At 44.5% G+C, this 12814-nt stretch overlaps 1 non-coding gene across 1 annotated transcript; it reads left to right on the top strand.

The window, feature by feature from the left end:
• The first annotated feature begins 10913 nt into the window (after window positions 1-10913).
• On the top strand, window positions 10914-11104 carry LOC126033752 (U2 spliceosomal RNA). The gene has a single exon (XR_007504495.1). It is a non-coding gene; the product is annotated as a U2 spliceosomal RNA (small nuclear RNA).
• Window positions 11105-12814: the final 1710 nt, after the last annotated feature.

Consider the following 12814-nt stretch of genomic DNA (forward strand, 5'->3'; position numbering starts at 1 on the left):
AGACTGCCAAATTGTCATTGTACTGCTTTCATTGTGTACCAGGGGAGAAGGCAAGAATGCTGACACAGGATTGGGAGAACTATTACCCATATCTATTTGGCAGTATTTTCTACAAATGTTCTTGCCTAATTTAAAACTTAGAAATTCTCCTGAGTCTATGTACCCAATGTAAATGTGCACACAAGTCAAGACATATATCAAATTTAATGTCATAATCACACTATTCATTGGAGAAAATCTGGAAACTACTCACATATTTATCAACCCTACTGACCCTTTTGAACTCCATACAATATGGTTAAAACTCATAAACATCATGTGGCGAGAAATAAGTCAGATACCAAATAGATATAGATGGTATCACCTCTTGAGGGCATGGAAATAACTAATCTATAGTTATCTCTTCAGAAAGGACAATGATGGGAAAATTCTTCAAAACAGCAAAATTCTATTTTTTTTATCTCTGCACTAATTACACATTTATGTGCAACTAGTGAAAATGTGTCAGAGTGTACACTTATAAGATCTGTATGTATGTTATAGTTCAGTGTTGCATTTTTAAAGTGGCATTAGTCAAATTGCCAGTGCAAGAGGCACAACAGTTCCTGTAACACTGGCAACCAACTTTGAAGGGCAGTTGTGAAATCTGGAGAGCTTTGACTTTCTACTAGCTAAAAGAAAGTTTTTTTTAAAAGCACATAAAAACAATCCTACAAAAGCCCAGCTTGCCATCTCGGCAAGCATCCACCAGCACCTACTGGGTGAGCAGTTAGTTTTCCTTAAATTCTCTCCAACTTGACCCTTTCCTAGTTTCATTCCTCCTGCTTCCTCACTGAAAAGAAGGCTAATGCAAGAGCAGTGAGCTCACAAACTATTTATGCACAGATGCTGATACCCATGAAATGAGCCCAAGTCTTAAATAATCAATTGTAGTGGCCATTTGCCTGGCTTGTGGTTTCTTTTGGGCGACCAAATGGGATGATACAAAACCAAACTATTTTTAAACTTGCCTTTCTTCTCCAATGACATCTCTTCCCACCCCTAGGCAAAACTCAACCCCCACACTCCTTAACTCAATTTTGCTGAGATGGCATCTCAACTAAAGTGGTCTGTGGATTTTGCAAATCTGGAGTGCAGAAAGAATGCCCCCCAAAGCACTCTTGAAAGTTTATGGAAATACATTTGCATCCTTAATTTGTGTGTCTTTACTAAAGACAATTGATTCTCCACTAAGGGTTGCTCTTGCCTTAGTGCAATCTCACCACACTGTAGTTCAAGCTCTATTCTGCCTTCCTTCCACAGTCTCTGTATCAATACTTTTCTTTCCCCAAATCCATTAACTGAAAAATGGTCAAGTTAATAATCTCTCCACTTTATCACTCCAGCTCTATCTAGGGAAATCTTCATAAATTAAGAGTGAGAGGCTGGGAAGAGGGGAAATTGGGAATGACTGCTAAGGAGTGTGAGAATTCCTTTAGAAAAACATTTTGCAGAGACTATAGTGATGACTAGAAAACTTGATGATTGTACCAAGACCCACTGTCACAAACACTTTACATAACATTAGTGGCACTTTTGTATGCGCCGGACCAGATTCAATATGGGATCCCTGAGTCCCACCAGAGCTCCTAAGTCCAGAGGCAGGAATAAACACTTTTTTTTTAAATAAACACCTTACATAAGAGTAGTGGCACTCTTGCAGGAACAAGCACTGAGCACTATCAGATGGACCCAAACAGAACAAAAACAATATATCAAATGTTGGAGCGATAGTACAGCGGGTAAGGCCTTGCTCATGGTCAACCCAGATTTGATCCCAGCACTTAAATTTCCCAGGTTCAGCCTATAGTGATCCTTAAACACAAAGTCAGGAGAAAGCCCTGAGCATAGCTGGGTGGGGCCCCAAAGCCAATAAAAGGAAATAAAATGAGCCCAACATTTCAGTAGAGAAAGGTGGATAAAATGAGCAGATGAAAAGGAAAAGTAGCGGGGCCGGGCGGTGGCGCTGGAGCTAAGGTGCCTGCCTTGCCTGCGCACGGACCGCGGTTCGATCCCCCGGCGTCCCATATGGTCCCCCAAGAAGCCAGGAGCAACTTCTGAGCGCATAGCCAGGAGTAACCCCTGAGCGTCACAGGGTGTGGCCCAAAAACAAAAACAAAAAAAAAAACAAAAAAAAAAAAAAAAAGAAAAGGAAAAGTAGCATATAGAATTAAAGCTGAATAAAAGTTATGAATTAAAAATAAGGGCACAAAATTAAAGAGGAAGAAACAAGCCCTCATTCCCATCCATCTTGGTAGGATTGAAGGTGGTTAACGACTGGAGGTCAAGACCCCCAGTTCTAGCGGGAGGGTCCCACCTTGCTAGTGGGGCTGGACTCCCGTTGGATTTCCAGCATTAGGTGACCGAGCGCGCACGTTCGCTCGGACCCCCAAAGTAGCTGGAAAGCTGGGGGACGCCAGAGATTGCTTCTGTGCTCCTGAGGCCATCCAGGCTCCCAGTCAGTAGTGGCCCGCGGGCAAGTGTCGTCTCGGAAAGTTCCTCGGGGACCCAGGTGGAGGGGAGGAAAGGTCAGGAGAAGGTGGCAGCCGCAAGCGCAGGATTCCAGGCGAGTTTGCAGAAGAGACGGGCGAGAGAGGGCGCCCGGGACCCAATCTGAGCTTAGGGGTTCTCGCACTCTCGGAGCCGGACGCCGCCGATCCCCCAAAAGCCTGAACCTCTCCACCGGCTCGGCCAGCCTTGAGGATCTCCTCTCCCCAACCTCCCGTCCCCTCCGACTGGGTGGGAAGAAAGCATTTCCCTGCTCCACCTGCCGCTCGGGAACAGGGATCTAGATAGGGCTCGATCGCCACTCGGTGCAGAGAATCGGACCCAAAACTTCACAGGGAAACTCCTTGGAAAGAGTCTCCACGCTGAACCCGGGGGGTTCGGGAGCTCCAGGACACCCCGAAGTCACCATGCTCCCGGGTGCCGGGCCCGTAGGCGCGCGCTCGCCCGACTCCCACTGCCCGGCCGGTGCCTGCTACTCGGCGTTTCCCTCCCGGATAGTTCTGCACGCAGCTCCCGGACCCCAGTGCAGGCCGGCCCGGGGGAGCACCCGGCCAGCGGGACCCCGGCCAGCGGGAGACGGCCCTCCCCGCCGCCCCGGGACCCCGGAGCCCCGCGAGTGCCCGGCGATCGCCAGGGGGGTAGCCAGGGCAGGGGGTGAAGTCACGTAGGAACTCCACAACCTGGCCGCAGGGGACATAAGTGGGGGGGAAAGGGGCGCCCCGAAGCTGGCCAGCCCCGGGCTCCACTCACCTCCAGGCAGCAGCAGCTCCCAACCTGCCGCGCCGCGCGCTCGCAGCCGGCCCGGGGCTCCGGGAGCTCGGCGAAGGGGGCGGAGCGCGGGGGGCGGAGCCGGCCCCGAATTCGCGAGCGCCAGAATCAAACCCCGAAATGCGCTGGAGCCCCTGGGCTGGGCTTGGCAGCAGACGAGTGCTCGGCGGTGCTCGGCCTCCGGGTGGGGAATGAATGACTGTGGCTGAGTCCCGGAGCCGGCTCCGGGGACGAGCTCCCCAAATGGCTCAGCAGACCCGCCAGCAGCACCCCACCGCCGGGGCTTCTCTTTGTACCCCGAAGTCGACCGGCGGGCCTCAGTGCGCCTGCGCGCCGCTCCACCTCCAGCCGGCCCACGAGGTACCTTCGCTCACCTCCGACCGGCACCCCGAATTGCGGCTCCCTAAGCGCTCTCCTCCTAGCACCGTCGGTTCAGAAGCATGCATTGACTTTTTGCCCCCGAGGAGGAAAAATAAAACCCACCCTCACTCCCCACCCCAACCACCCCCCAGGGCTTCACTGGGCTTCTCTGAACTCTGACCCGGTCGGTGGAGTACCTGGAGGGTGAGCACTCCTTAAGCAAGTAGGGCGCGCTGCTTGCATGCCGCCAAGCCCCGCTCTCTGCACCCGCTGAGCAATTGCAGCTGTGAGTTGGTTTGTTTTTCCCACCGCTAAAGGGAACGGGACTCGGTGTCGTGCAGGGTTCCTCGCTTTCTGCTGGTGCTTGAGCTCAGAGGGGATCAATCGGGGCCTGCCCGGGGGCCCCACTTCTCACCCCCCAGCCTTCCTTCCCTCGGTTTGACTGCAGGACAGAGGTCGATGGAAAGCAGACCCTGCGCAACGAGAAGGAAGCAGGTGTTCTGACACCCCCAGGTTGCAGTGGCCGCCTTGGGGGCGTAGGAGCGAACTAGGAATTACACTGGATTCGGGTCAAGAACATGAAGCTCTAATGAGGGATGATCAGGCAGGCGGGGCGAGACAATGGTCTGGTTCTTTCTCTGGTTGTTCTGATAAACAGAGAAAGAACTTGGAGGTGGGGTAAGGACAGGCAGATCGATTTTATGAGACCAAAGTTTGGCCAAGACAAGAATGGTGATCACTGACTTTTTCCCCCCAGTGCTATTATTCAGCAAGGAACCTCCTGGGGGATCTTTCTCAATCCCGGTCTTTTCGGCTGCAAGGGGCTTAGAATAAAGGTGGTCGGTCAGCAAAACACAATGCTTTGGGCCCCTGGGAAGACGAGCAGGTGAGATCTAAGCTTTCCTGCACGCATATGGCAAAGCACACCTGCGAATTCCTGGAATTAATGACTCCTGCCTGCTGAGCAGACAACTCAGAAATATGAGGGGACAGGAGATGGCATTGTTTAGGTCTTAGCGCCTGTGCCAGCGCATCGGTACCTGTTAGCGAACTTCTTCTGACTCTGGGTTTCTTTATCTGTAGATAAAGGCGCATGCATTCTGTAAGAATCCTCAAAGTTCTCCCCACTCTACAAAATGTCTATCTTACTATGAAAAGACTTCTTTCCTAGAGCTGGTTAGAGGAGGGGCTCCTATATAAAGTCCCGTACCCTTTATTTTTTTCTTCCTGATACTCAATAAACATTCATTGGTCCAAAAAGCAAGAGAAATTAGCCAACCAACCTAAAGGATAACCAATTCTGAATTCTAGTGGATTAATACTTGAAACTTCTGCTTTAGTCATTTTTCTATGGAGAACTTAGTCTTAAATTATGCAATTGAGTAAGCTTGATTGGGCTTGGTTATTCAGCGGTCATTAGTAGGTAATTCCAGAACATATCTGTCATTCCAATAAGAATATATCCATTAGTGGACACTCCCCAGCTCACCCACCCTTTTCTTGGCAACCACTAATCTCCTTTCTATCTGTACTGATTTGACTTATGACATTTCTCATAAGGGTAAACACGGAATATGGAGTTTGGGGGTTTGGCTTTGGAGAAGAAGCATACCTGGAGGTGCTCAGGAACCACACCTACTTCTGTGCTCAAGGGCAACTTCTGCTGAAGGAATGATATGGGGTGCCAGGATTCAAACCACGCTATGGGTACAATGCCTGGTTTGGCATTTTAATACTAGCATAATATTTACAGGGTTCATACATGCTGCAGCATGTAACAGCACATCATTCTATTTTATAGCTAAATAATATTCCATTGTGTAGATGCCACCATTTCTTTATCCATTTCTATAATGGTGTACATTTTGGATTCTTTCCACTTTGGGGCTCTGATGAATAATGCTGCTATGAACGTGCACACACAAGTTCATTTCTCTTAGATGAATATCTAGGAGTGGAATTTATTGGCCATAGGTTAACCATGATTAATATTTTGAGGAATAAACTTTTTCTAAAATAGCTGTACTATGTTATGTTCTCATCAGAAATACATGAGAATTCATATTTCTCCAAATCCAGTCAATAATTGTTATTATCACCTTTATTATTACTCTTTTTTTTTTTTTGGTTTTTGGGCCACACCCGTTTGACGCTCAGGGGTTACTCCTGGCTATGTGCTCAGAAATCGCCCCTGGTTTGGGGGGACCATATGGGACACCGGGGGATCGAACCGTGGTCTGTTCCTTGGTAGCGCTTACAAGGCAGACACCTTATCTCCAGCGCCACCTTCCCGGCCCCTATTATTACTCTTATATCTTTTGGGGGGTCACACTGCGGCGCTCAGGGGTTATTCCTAGCTTTGCGCTCAGAAATCCCTCCTGGTAGGCACGGGGAATCATATGGGATTCTGGGATTCAAACCACCATCCATCCTGGATCGACTGCTTGCAAGGCAAATGCTCTACTGCTGTGCTATCTCTCCAGCCCTGGTGTGTTATTGTTATATCTTATGCATTTATATAAACCCTAATGAATCTGAAGTTTTAATGTGTACTTCTCCAATGACTGATTATGTCAAGCATCTGTCATATCCTTATTACCATTTGGATATCTTTTTTGCATACATGGCTATTCAAATCTTTTATTCATTTTTTTTCTTTTTTTTTCTTTTATTCATTTTTAATTGGCTGGTATGTCTTATAGAAAGGAGTTACTCTTGGGGGGAATGTGGAGAGAAAGGAACTCTTATCCACTGCTGGTGGGAATGCTGTCTAGTTCAACCCTTATGGAAAGCAATATGGAGATTTCTCCAAAAACTGGAAATCGAGCTCCCATACGACCCAGCTATACCACTCCTAGGAATATACCCTAGGAACACAAAAATACAATACAAAAACCCCTTCCTTACACCTATATTCATTGCAGCACTATTTACCATAGCAAGACTCTGGAAACAACCAAGATGCCCTTCCACAGACGAATGGCTAAAGAAACTGTGGTACATATACACAATGGAATATTATGCAGCTGTCAGGAGAGATGAAGTCATGAAATTTTCCTATACATGGATGTACACGGAATCTATTATGCTGAGTGAAATAAGTCAGAGAGAGAGAGAGAAAAACGCAGAATGGTCTCACTCATCTATGGGTTTTAAAAAAAATGAAAGACATTCTTGCAATAATAATTTTCAGACACGGGCCCGAAGAGATAGCACAGCGGTGTTTGCCTTGCAAGCAGCCGATCCAGGACCAAAGGTGATTGGTTCAAATCCTGGTATCCCATATGGTCCCCCCGTGCCTGCCAGGAGCTATTTCTGAGCAGACAGCCAGGAGTAACCCCTGAGCATCGCCGGGTGTGGCCCAAAAACAAAAAACAAAAAAATTTCAGACACAAAAGAGAAAAGAGCTGGAAGTTCCAGCTCACCTCAGGAAGCTCACCACAAAGAGCGATGAGTTTAGTTACAGAAATAACTACATTTTGTACTGTCCTAATAATGAGAATGTATGAGGGAAATGGAGAGCTTGTTTAGAGTACAGGCGGGGGTCGGGTGGGGAGGAGGGAGACTTGGGACATTGGTGATGGGAATGTTGCACTGGTGATGGGTGGTGTTCTTTACATGACTGAAACCCAAACACAATCATGTATGTAATCAAGGTGTTTAAATAAAAAAAAAAAGAAAGAAAAGAGTTACTCTACATCTGAGCCATGTCTCTGACACAGGATAATTCTACAACATATTTGTAAGTATTGTGAGAAATGGGGTGAAGACTCACTGGATGGTGCTCAGGGCCTATGCCAGGGTCTGTGCTTAGATGTCATGTTTAGTGGTACTTGAGGAAACATATATAGTGTTGGAGATCAAACCCAGACTGACTACACGCAAGCCAAATGTCTTAACCCCATTACTACCTCTCTATCCCCAAGATGTCTATATCTGGTAAGTGTTCTTTCTATGACCTTTTGTTTAAAGATATTTTCTATCATTCTATTTTGTTTTTTGTTTTTGTTTTGTGGGGGCTACACCTGTTGATGCTCAGGGATTACTCCTGGTTATGGTTTCAGAAATCACTCCTGGCTAGAGGAAACCATATGGGATGCCGGGGGATAGAACCGTGGTCCTTCCTAGGCTAGCGTTTGCAAGGCAGATGCCTTACCTCTAGCGCCACTGCTCGGGTCCCTATTTTCTATCATTCTGAAGACTGACTTTACACTTTCTTGATAGTATCCTTTCAAGTATGTCTTTTTTAAAAAAATAATTTATTTAATCACAGAAGTGTTTGAAATTGGATTTCAGTCATAGATGTACACCATCCTTTGACAGTGTAACTTTCCTGCCACCAATATTCCCCATTTCACTCTTCTAATCTCCACCTCCCACCTGTCTTCAGGACAGGCTTTCTACTGTTCTCTCTCTCTCTCTCTCTCTCTCTCTCTCTCTCTCTCTCACACACACACACACACACACACACACACACACTCACTATCATTGTTATGGTAGTTGTCAGTGTAGTTAGTGCTCCAACTACGCTCAATGCTCTTTGTGGTAAGCTTCATATCATGGGCGGGTCCTTCCGGCCCTCATCTCTATTGTCCCGGGATATTATTACTATACTATCTTTTATTTTTCTTAAATCCCACAGATGAGAGTGAAACTATGCTATGTCTATCCCTCTCCCTCTGACTCATTTCTCTCAGCATTATAGTCGCCATGTCCATCCGTATATAGGCAAATTTATGACTTCACTTTTCCTAACACCTGCATCTTATTCTGTTGGGTAGATGTAACAGTTTCTTTAGCTATTTATCTGTTACCCGGCATCTGGGTTGTTCCTGTATTCTGGCTATTGTAAATAGTGCTGCAATGAATATAGGCATTGTGGCTTTTATTGTGTTTTTGTATTCCTAGGCAATATCCCTAGGAGTGGTGTTGCTGGATTAAATGGGAGCTCAGTTTCCAGTTTTTGGTGAATATCCATTTTTTTTTTTTCAGAAAGGCTGGATTAGATGGCATTCCCAACAGCAGTGAATGAGAGTTCCTTTCTCCCCACATCCATGCCAGTACTGGTTGTTCTTGTTCTTTGTGATATGTGCCCGTCTCTGTGGCATGAAATGATACTTCATTGTTGTTTTGATTTGCATCTCCCTGATGATTAGTGATATGGAGCATTTTTCATGTGCCATCTGTATTTCTTCTTTGAGGAAATGTCTGTTCATTTCTTCTCCCCATTTTTTGATGGGCTTAGATGATTTTTTTCTTGTTAAGTTCTGTCAGTACCTTGTATATCTTAGATATCAGAGCCTTCTCAGATGGGTATTAGATGAATAGTTTCTTCCATTTCGTGAGTGGCCTTTTTCTCCTAGTCACTCTTTCCTTTGAAGTGCAGAAGCTTAGTGTAGTTCAATTTGTTTATCTTTCCTTCCACTTTCCTGGACAGTGGTGTTTCTCAAGTACATGTCTTTAAATGGTAGATGTCTTTAAATATACATGTCATATGAATGCTTAATGCTTTTCATAGTACAAAAGTAGTGTATTTCCACTTTCAGACTATAGCGGCTTTATCTCAGGCTTCTTTTTAATGTCATTTTTAATAGATCTTTATTTAAAATTTAAATCTGGCAATTTAGCAGATCCAAACAACTTGGAAACAGAAATTATCAAGGGCTTCACAATCTATTGCTATGGGCTACCTATGTGGGGCTTTAGCAGTAGCTACTTTCTTGCCTTTCTTTCCTCCCTACATCCAGAGAGTTTTGTTCCTATCCTCAGAACTTTCTAACTTCAGGCTTCTAATTCCTCTTGGCCATTACTCCAGCAAGAGACACATTGCTGATGGATGGGCCTTTAGAAATAGTGCAATGAGTTTTCTTTTGAGTATTTTTCATTTCATTTTATTCATTTTATTTGTTTAGGAGTCCTCTTGCATGGGAGTGCAAAATCATGCTTTGCATTAAGAAACTGGAAAGTCGGGGGGGCCGGAGAGATAGCATGAAGGTAAGGTATTTGCCTTCATGCAGAAAGTCATTAGTTCAAATTCCAGCGTCTCATATGGTTCCCCAAGCCTGCCAGGCTGCCAGGAGTGATTTCTGAGCATAGAGCCAGGAGTAGCCCCTGAGCGCTGCTGGTGTGACCCAAAACCAAAAAAAAAAAAAAAAAAAAAAAAAAAAAAAAGAAAGAAACTGGGAAGCCTTCCTCTGAGTTTTAGTGTGGTATCTTCCAGGTTCAGAGCCTATCTTGTCCTCATTGAAACTGCACAGCCTGACCTTGGTGGCTGCAGTTTCTGGGGAAGACTAAAGATTGCAAAGAACTTCAGGATCCTTTTAAAAAATTTAGAGCACATTACATAATTATCTACAATTAGGTGACCTTGTGGTCTACACTGGAATTATAATAGGCAGCTTTCCTGCACTTGTATTTTTCTTCTCTTCCTCATTTTCTCATTAAAATTAAATTACTGGACTGAATAAATAGTACAGTGAGTAGGGCATTTAACTTGCATGGGATGACATGGGTTCAAATCCTCAGCATTACATGTGGCCCCACAAGCATTGACAGAAGTGATCCTTGAACAGAGTTGAGTATGATGACCAAAATAACCACAATAAAAATAACAACAACAACAATAATAATAATAATAAATTAATTCAGATGTGCCCATCTGCTCCAGAATAAGTTAATAATGAACAGCACCATAAGTTATTCAAGCTTTGCAGTTAAATCACATTGCCCTGGTTCTGAGAAGTAGTAAATTTGAGTGGCAAACCTGCACTTCACACAATCAGGGGTGTGTGCAAATAGTAGGTGCCCAGTCTCTAGCCTTTCTAAATCTCAAAATTCTATCTATAAAATGGGACTCATTTCTTCTGTACCTCTTCATCAAATCTTAGCAAAGATCAACCCTTACAGAATGAGTTGGACCACAATGGGATATGGGTGTGTTGCAGAGAAGAATTTGATGCCTGAAGCCTCATATACTCAGGCTCAGCATTAGAACTAGCAACAAGGAGATGAGTCAGGATGACAGGAAGAAGACAGTGAGCCAGAAGGCTACCGCTCAGTCATTCCATTCCATTCGGGGTGAGTGCATCCATTCAGGTCCTGGAAATAACTTGCTCTTTCGTGTTCTTAATTTGACTTAAGAAAACAACTAATAAAGATATTATTAAAAATAATAAGGATGCATTCTATCTTCTTAATTTTACTTATATATTCTTAATTTGGCTTAAGAAAAAATAATGATTGCTTCTCGGCCTTTTGGCTAAGATCAAGTGTAGTATCTGTTCTTATCACTTTAATATCTGACACGTCGTCTATCTGACGACAATATATTAAATGGATTTTTGGCACTAGGAACTGGAATAGGAACTTGCTCCGTCCATTCCATGCATTGACCTGGTATTGCAGTACCTCCAGGAATGGTGCACCCCCCCCCGGGGGGATAAAAAGAAAAAATAATGAGGATATTATCAAAAATAATAAGAATGCATTATATCTGTATGTAAGTTTTGGGCCACACCTCACTGTTTTGGGGCTTTATACCTGGCTCTGCACTTATGACTTGGGGGACTATATGAGGTAACAAGGTTAACCTCATGCAAGGTAAGTGCCTTATCCACTGTACTGTCTCTCCAACTTTATCGTTAAGGATTTTTAGGGGTCAGAGCGATAGCACAGGGGTAGGACATTTGCCTTGCATGTGGCCAACCCTGGACGGACCCAGGTTCTATTCCGGCTTTCTACAAAATCCCCCTGCCTGCCAGGAGATATTTTTGAGTACAGAGCCAGGAGTAACCCCTGAGCACTGCCTAGTGTGGTAAAAAAAAAAAAAAAAAAATATATATATATATATATATATATATATATATATATATATATATATAAATGTTTTTTTTAAAAAAAGAACTTTTAGGGCCGAAGAGATAGCATGGAGGTAGGGTGTTTGCCTTGCATGCAGAAGGATGGTGGTTGGAATCCCTGCATCCCATATGGTCCCCCGAGCCTGCCAGGAGCAATTTCTGAGCGTAGAGCTAGGAGCGATTTCTGAGCATAAAGCCAGGAGTAACCCCTGAGTACTGCCGGGTGTGACCCCCCCAAAAAAAAGATTTTTTTTTTAGTTTCTTTAGATTGCTTTGTGTACTGCTAAGAAATGTTATAATGTGCTACAATCTGGGGACTTGTAGACAAAGTAATTGTACATGGGTTCTGCCTTATTTTTCTCAATGTTCTTTGACTGTAAGTTCAGTATTTAGGCGTCAGCAAGGGGATTTCTTCTGAGAACTCTGTTTATGGGCGATTGTCCTTCCACTGTAACTTTACCTTCTCCTCTTTGCATCATTGTTCTCATAATTAAAAAAAAAATACTTTTAGAGGAAAAACAAAGAATTTTGAAAGGCATCTATAATCCTCAAATCCTTTGCAGAGATGTGATTAAAGATGATTATTTTTCTGGGGGCACACATGGTGACATTCAAGGGTTACTTCTGGCTAAGTACTCAGAAATCGCTCCTGGCTCGGAGGAACATATGGGACACCGGGGGATTGAATCGAGGTTTGTCCTAGGTCAGCCAAGTGCAAGGCAAATGCCCTACCACTGTGCCATTGCTCCGGCCCCAGATTTTTATTTTATTTTATTTTTGATTTTTGAATCACACCCAGTGGTTCTCAGGGGTTACTCCTGGCTCTGTGCTAAAAAATTCCCCTTGGCAGGCTTGGGGGACCATATGGGAATTGAACCACCATCCATCCTGGGTTGACCATGAGCAAGGCAAACACCCTACCACTGGGCTATCTCTCTGGCCCTAAAGGTGATTTATAACATGTGTGTTTATGTTTTAAAAAAACAAGTAAACATGCCAGAGTATTAAAGTATTAAAGGTGGCATGTTTGCTCACATGCAAGTGTTTGCACAAGGCTGGAGAAATGAAATCCTTACAGAATTTCTCTTAAAGGAAAAGTAAAGGGAGTGGATGGGACTGTGCAGTTGAAATGCTGGGTTCACCATTGCAGGTTCCCTTTACAGTGCTAGAAATTTCAATTTTAGCAAGGAAGTCGTGTGTTTCTTCACCTCTGACCAAGATCTTATTGTCACTTTCTAAGGAACATTGATTCATATCACAAAACACTAGTTTGTGACTCACCA

This window comes from Suncus etruscus, chromosome 1 (genome assembly GCF_024139225.1).
Source record: "Suncus etruscus isolate mSunEtr1 chromosome 1, mSunEtr1.pri.cur, whole genome shotgun sequence".
In the NCBI taxonomy this organism is placed as follows: Eukaryota; Metazoa; Chordata; class Mammalia; order Eulipotyphla; family Soricidae; genus Suncus; species Suncus etruscus.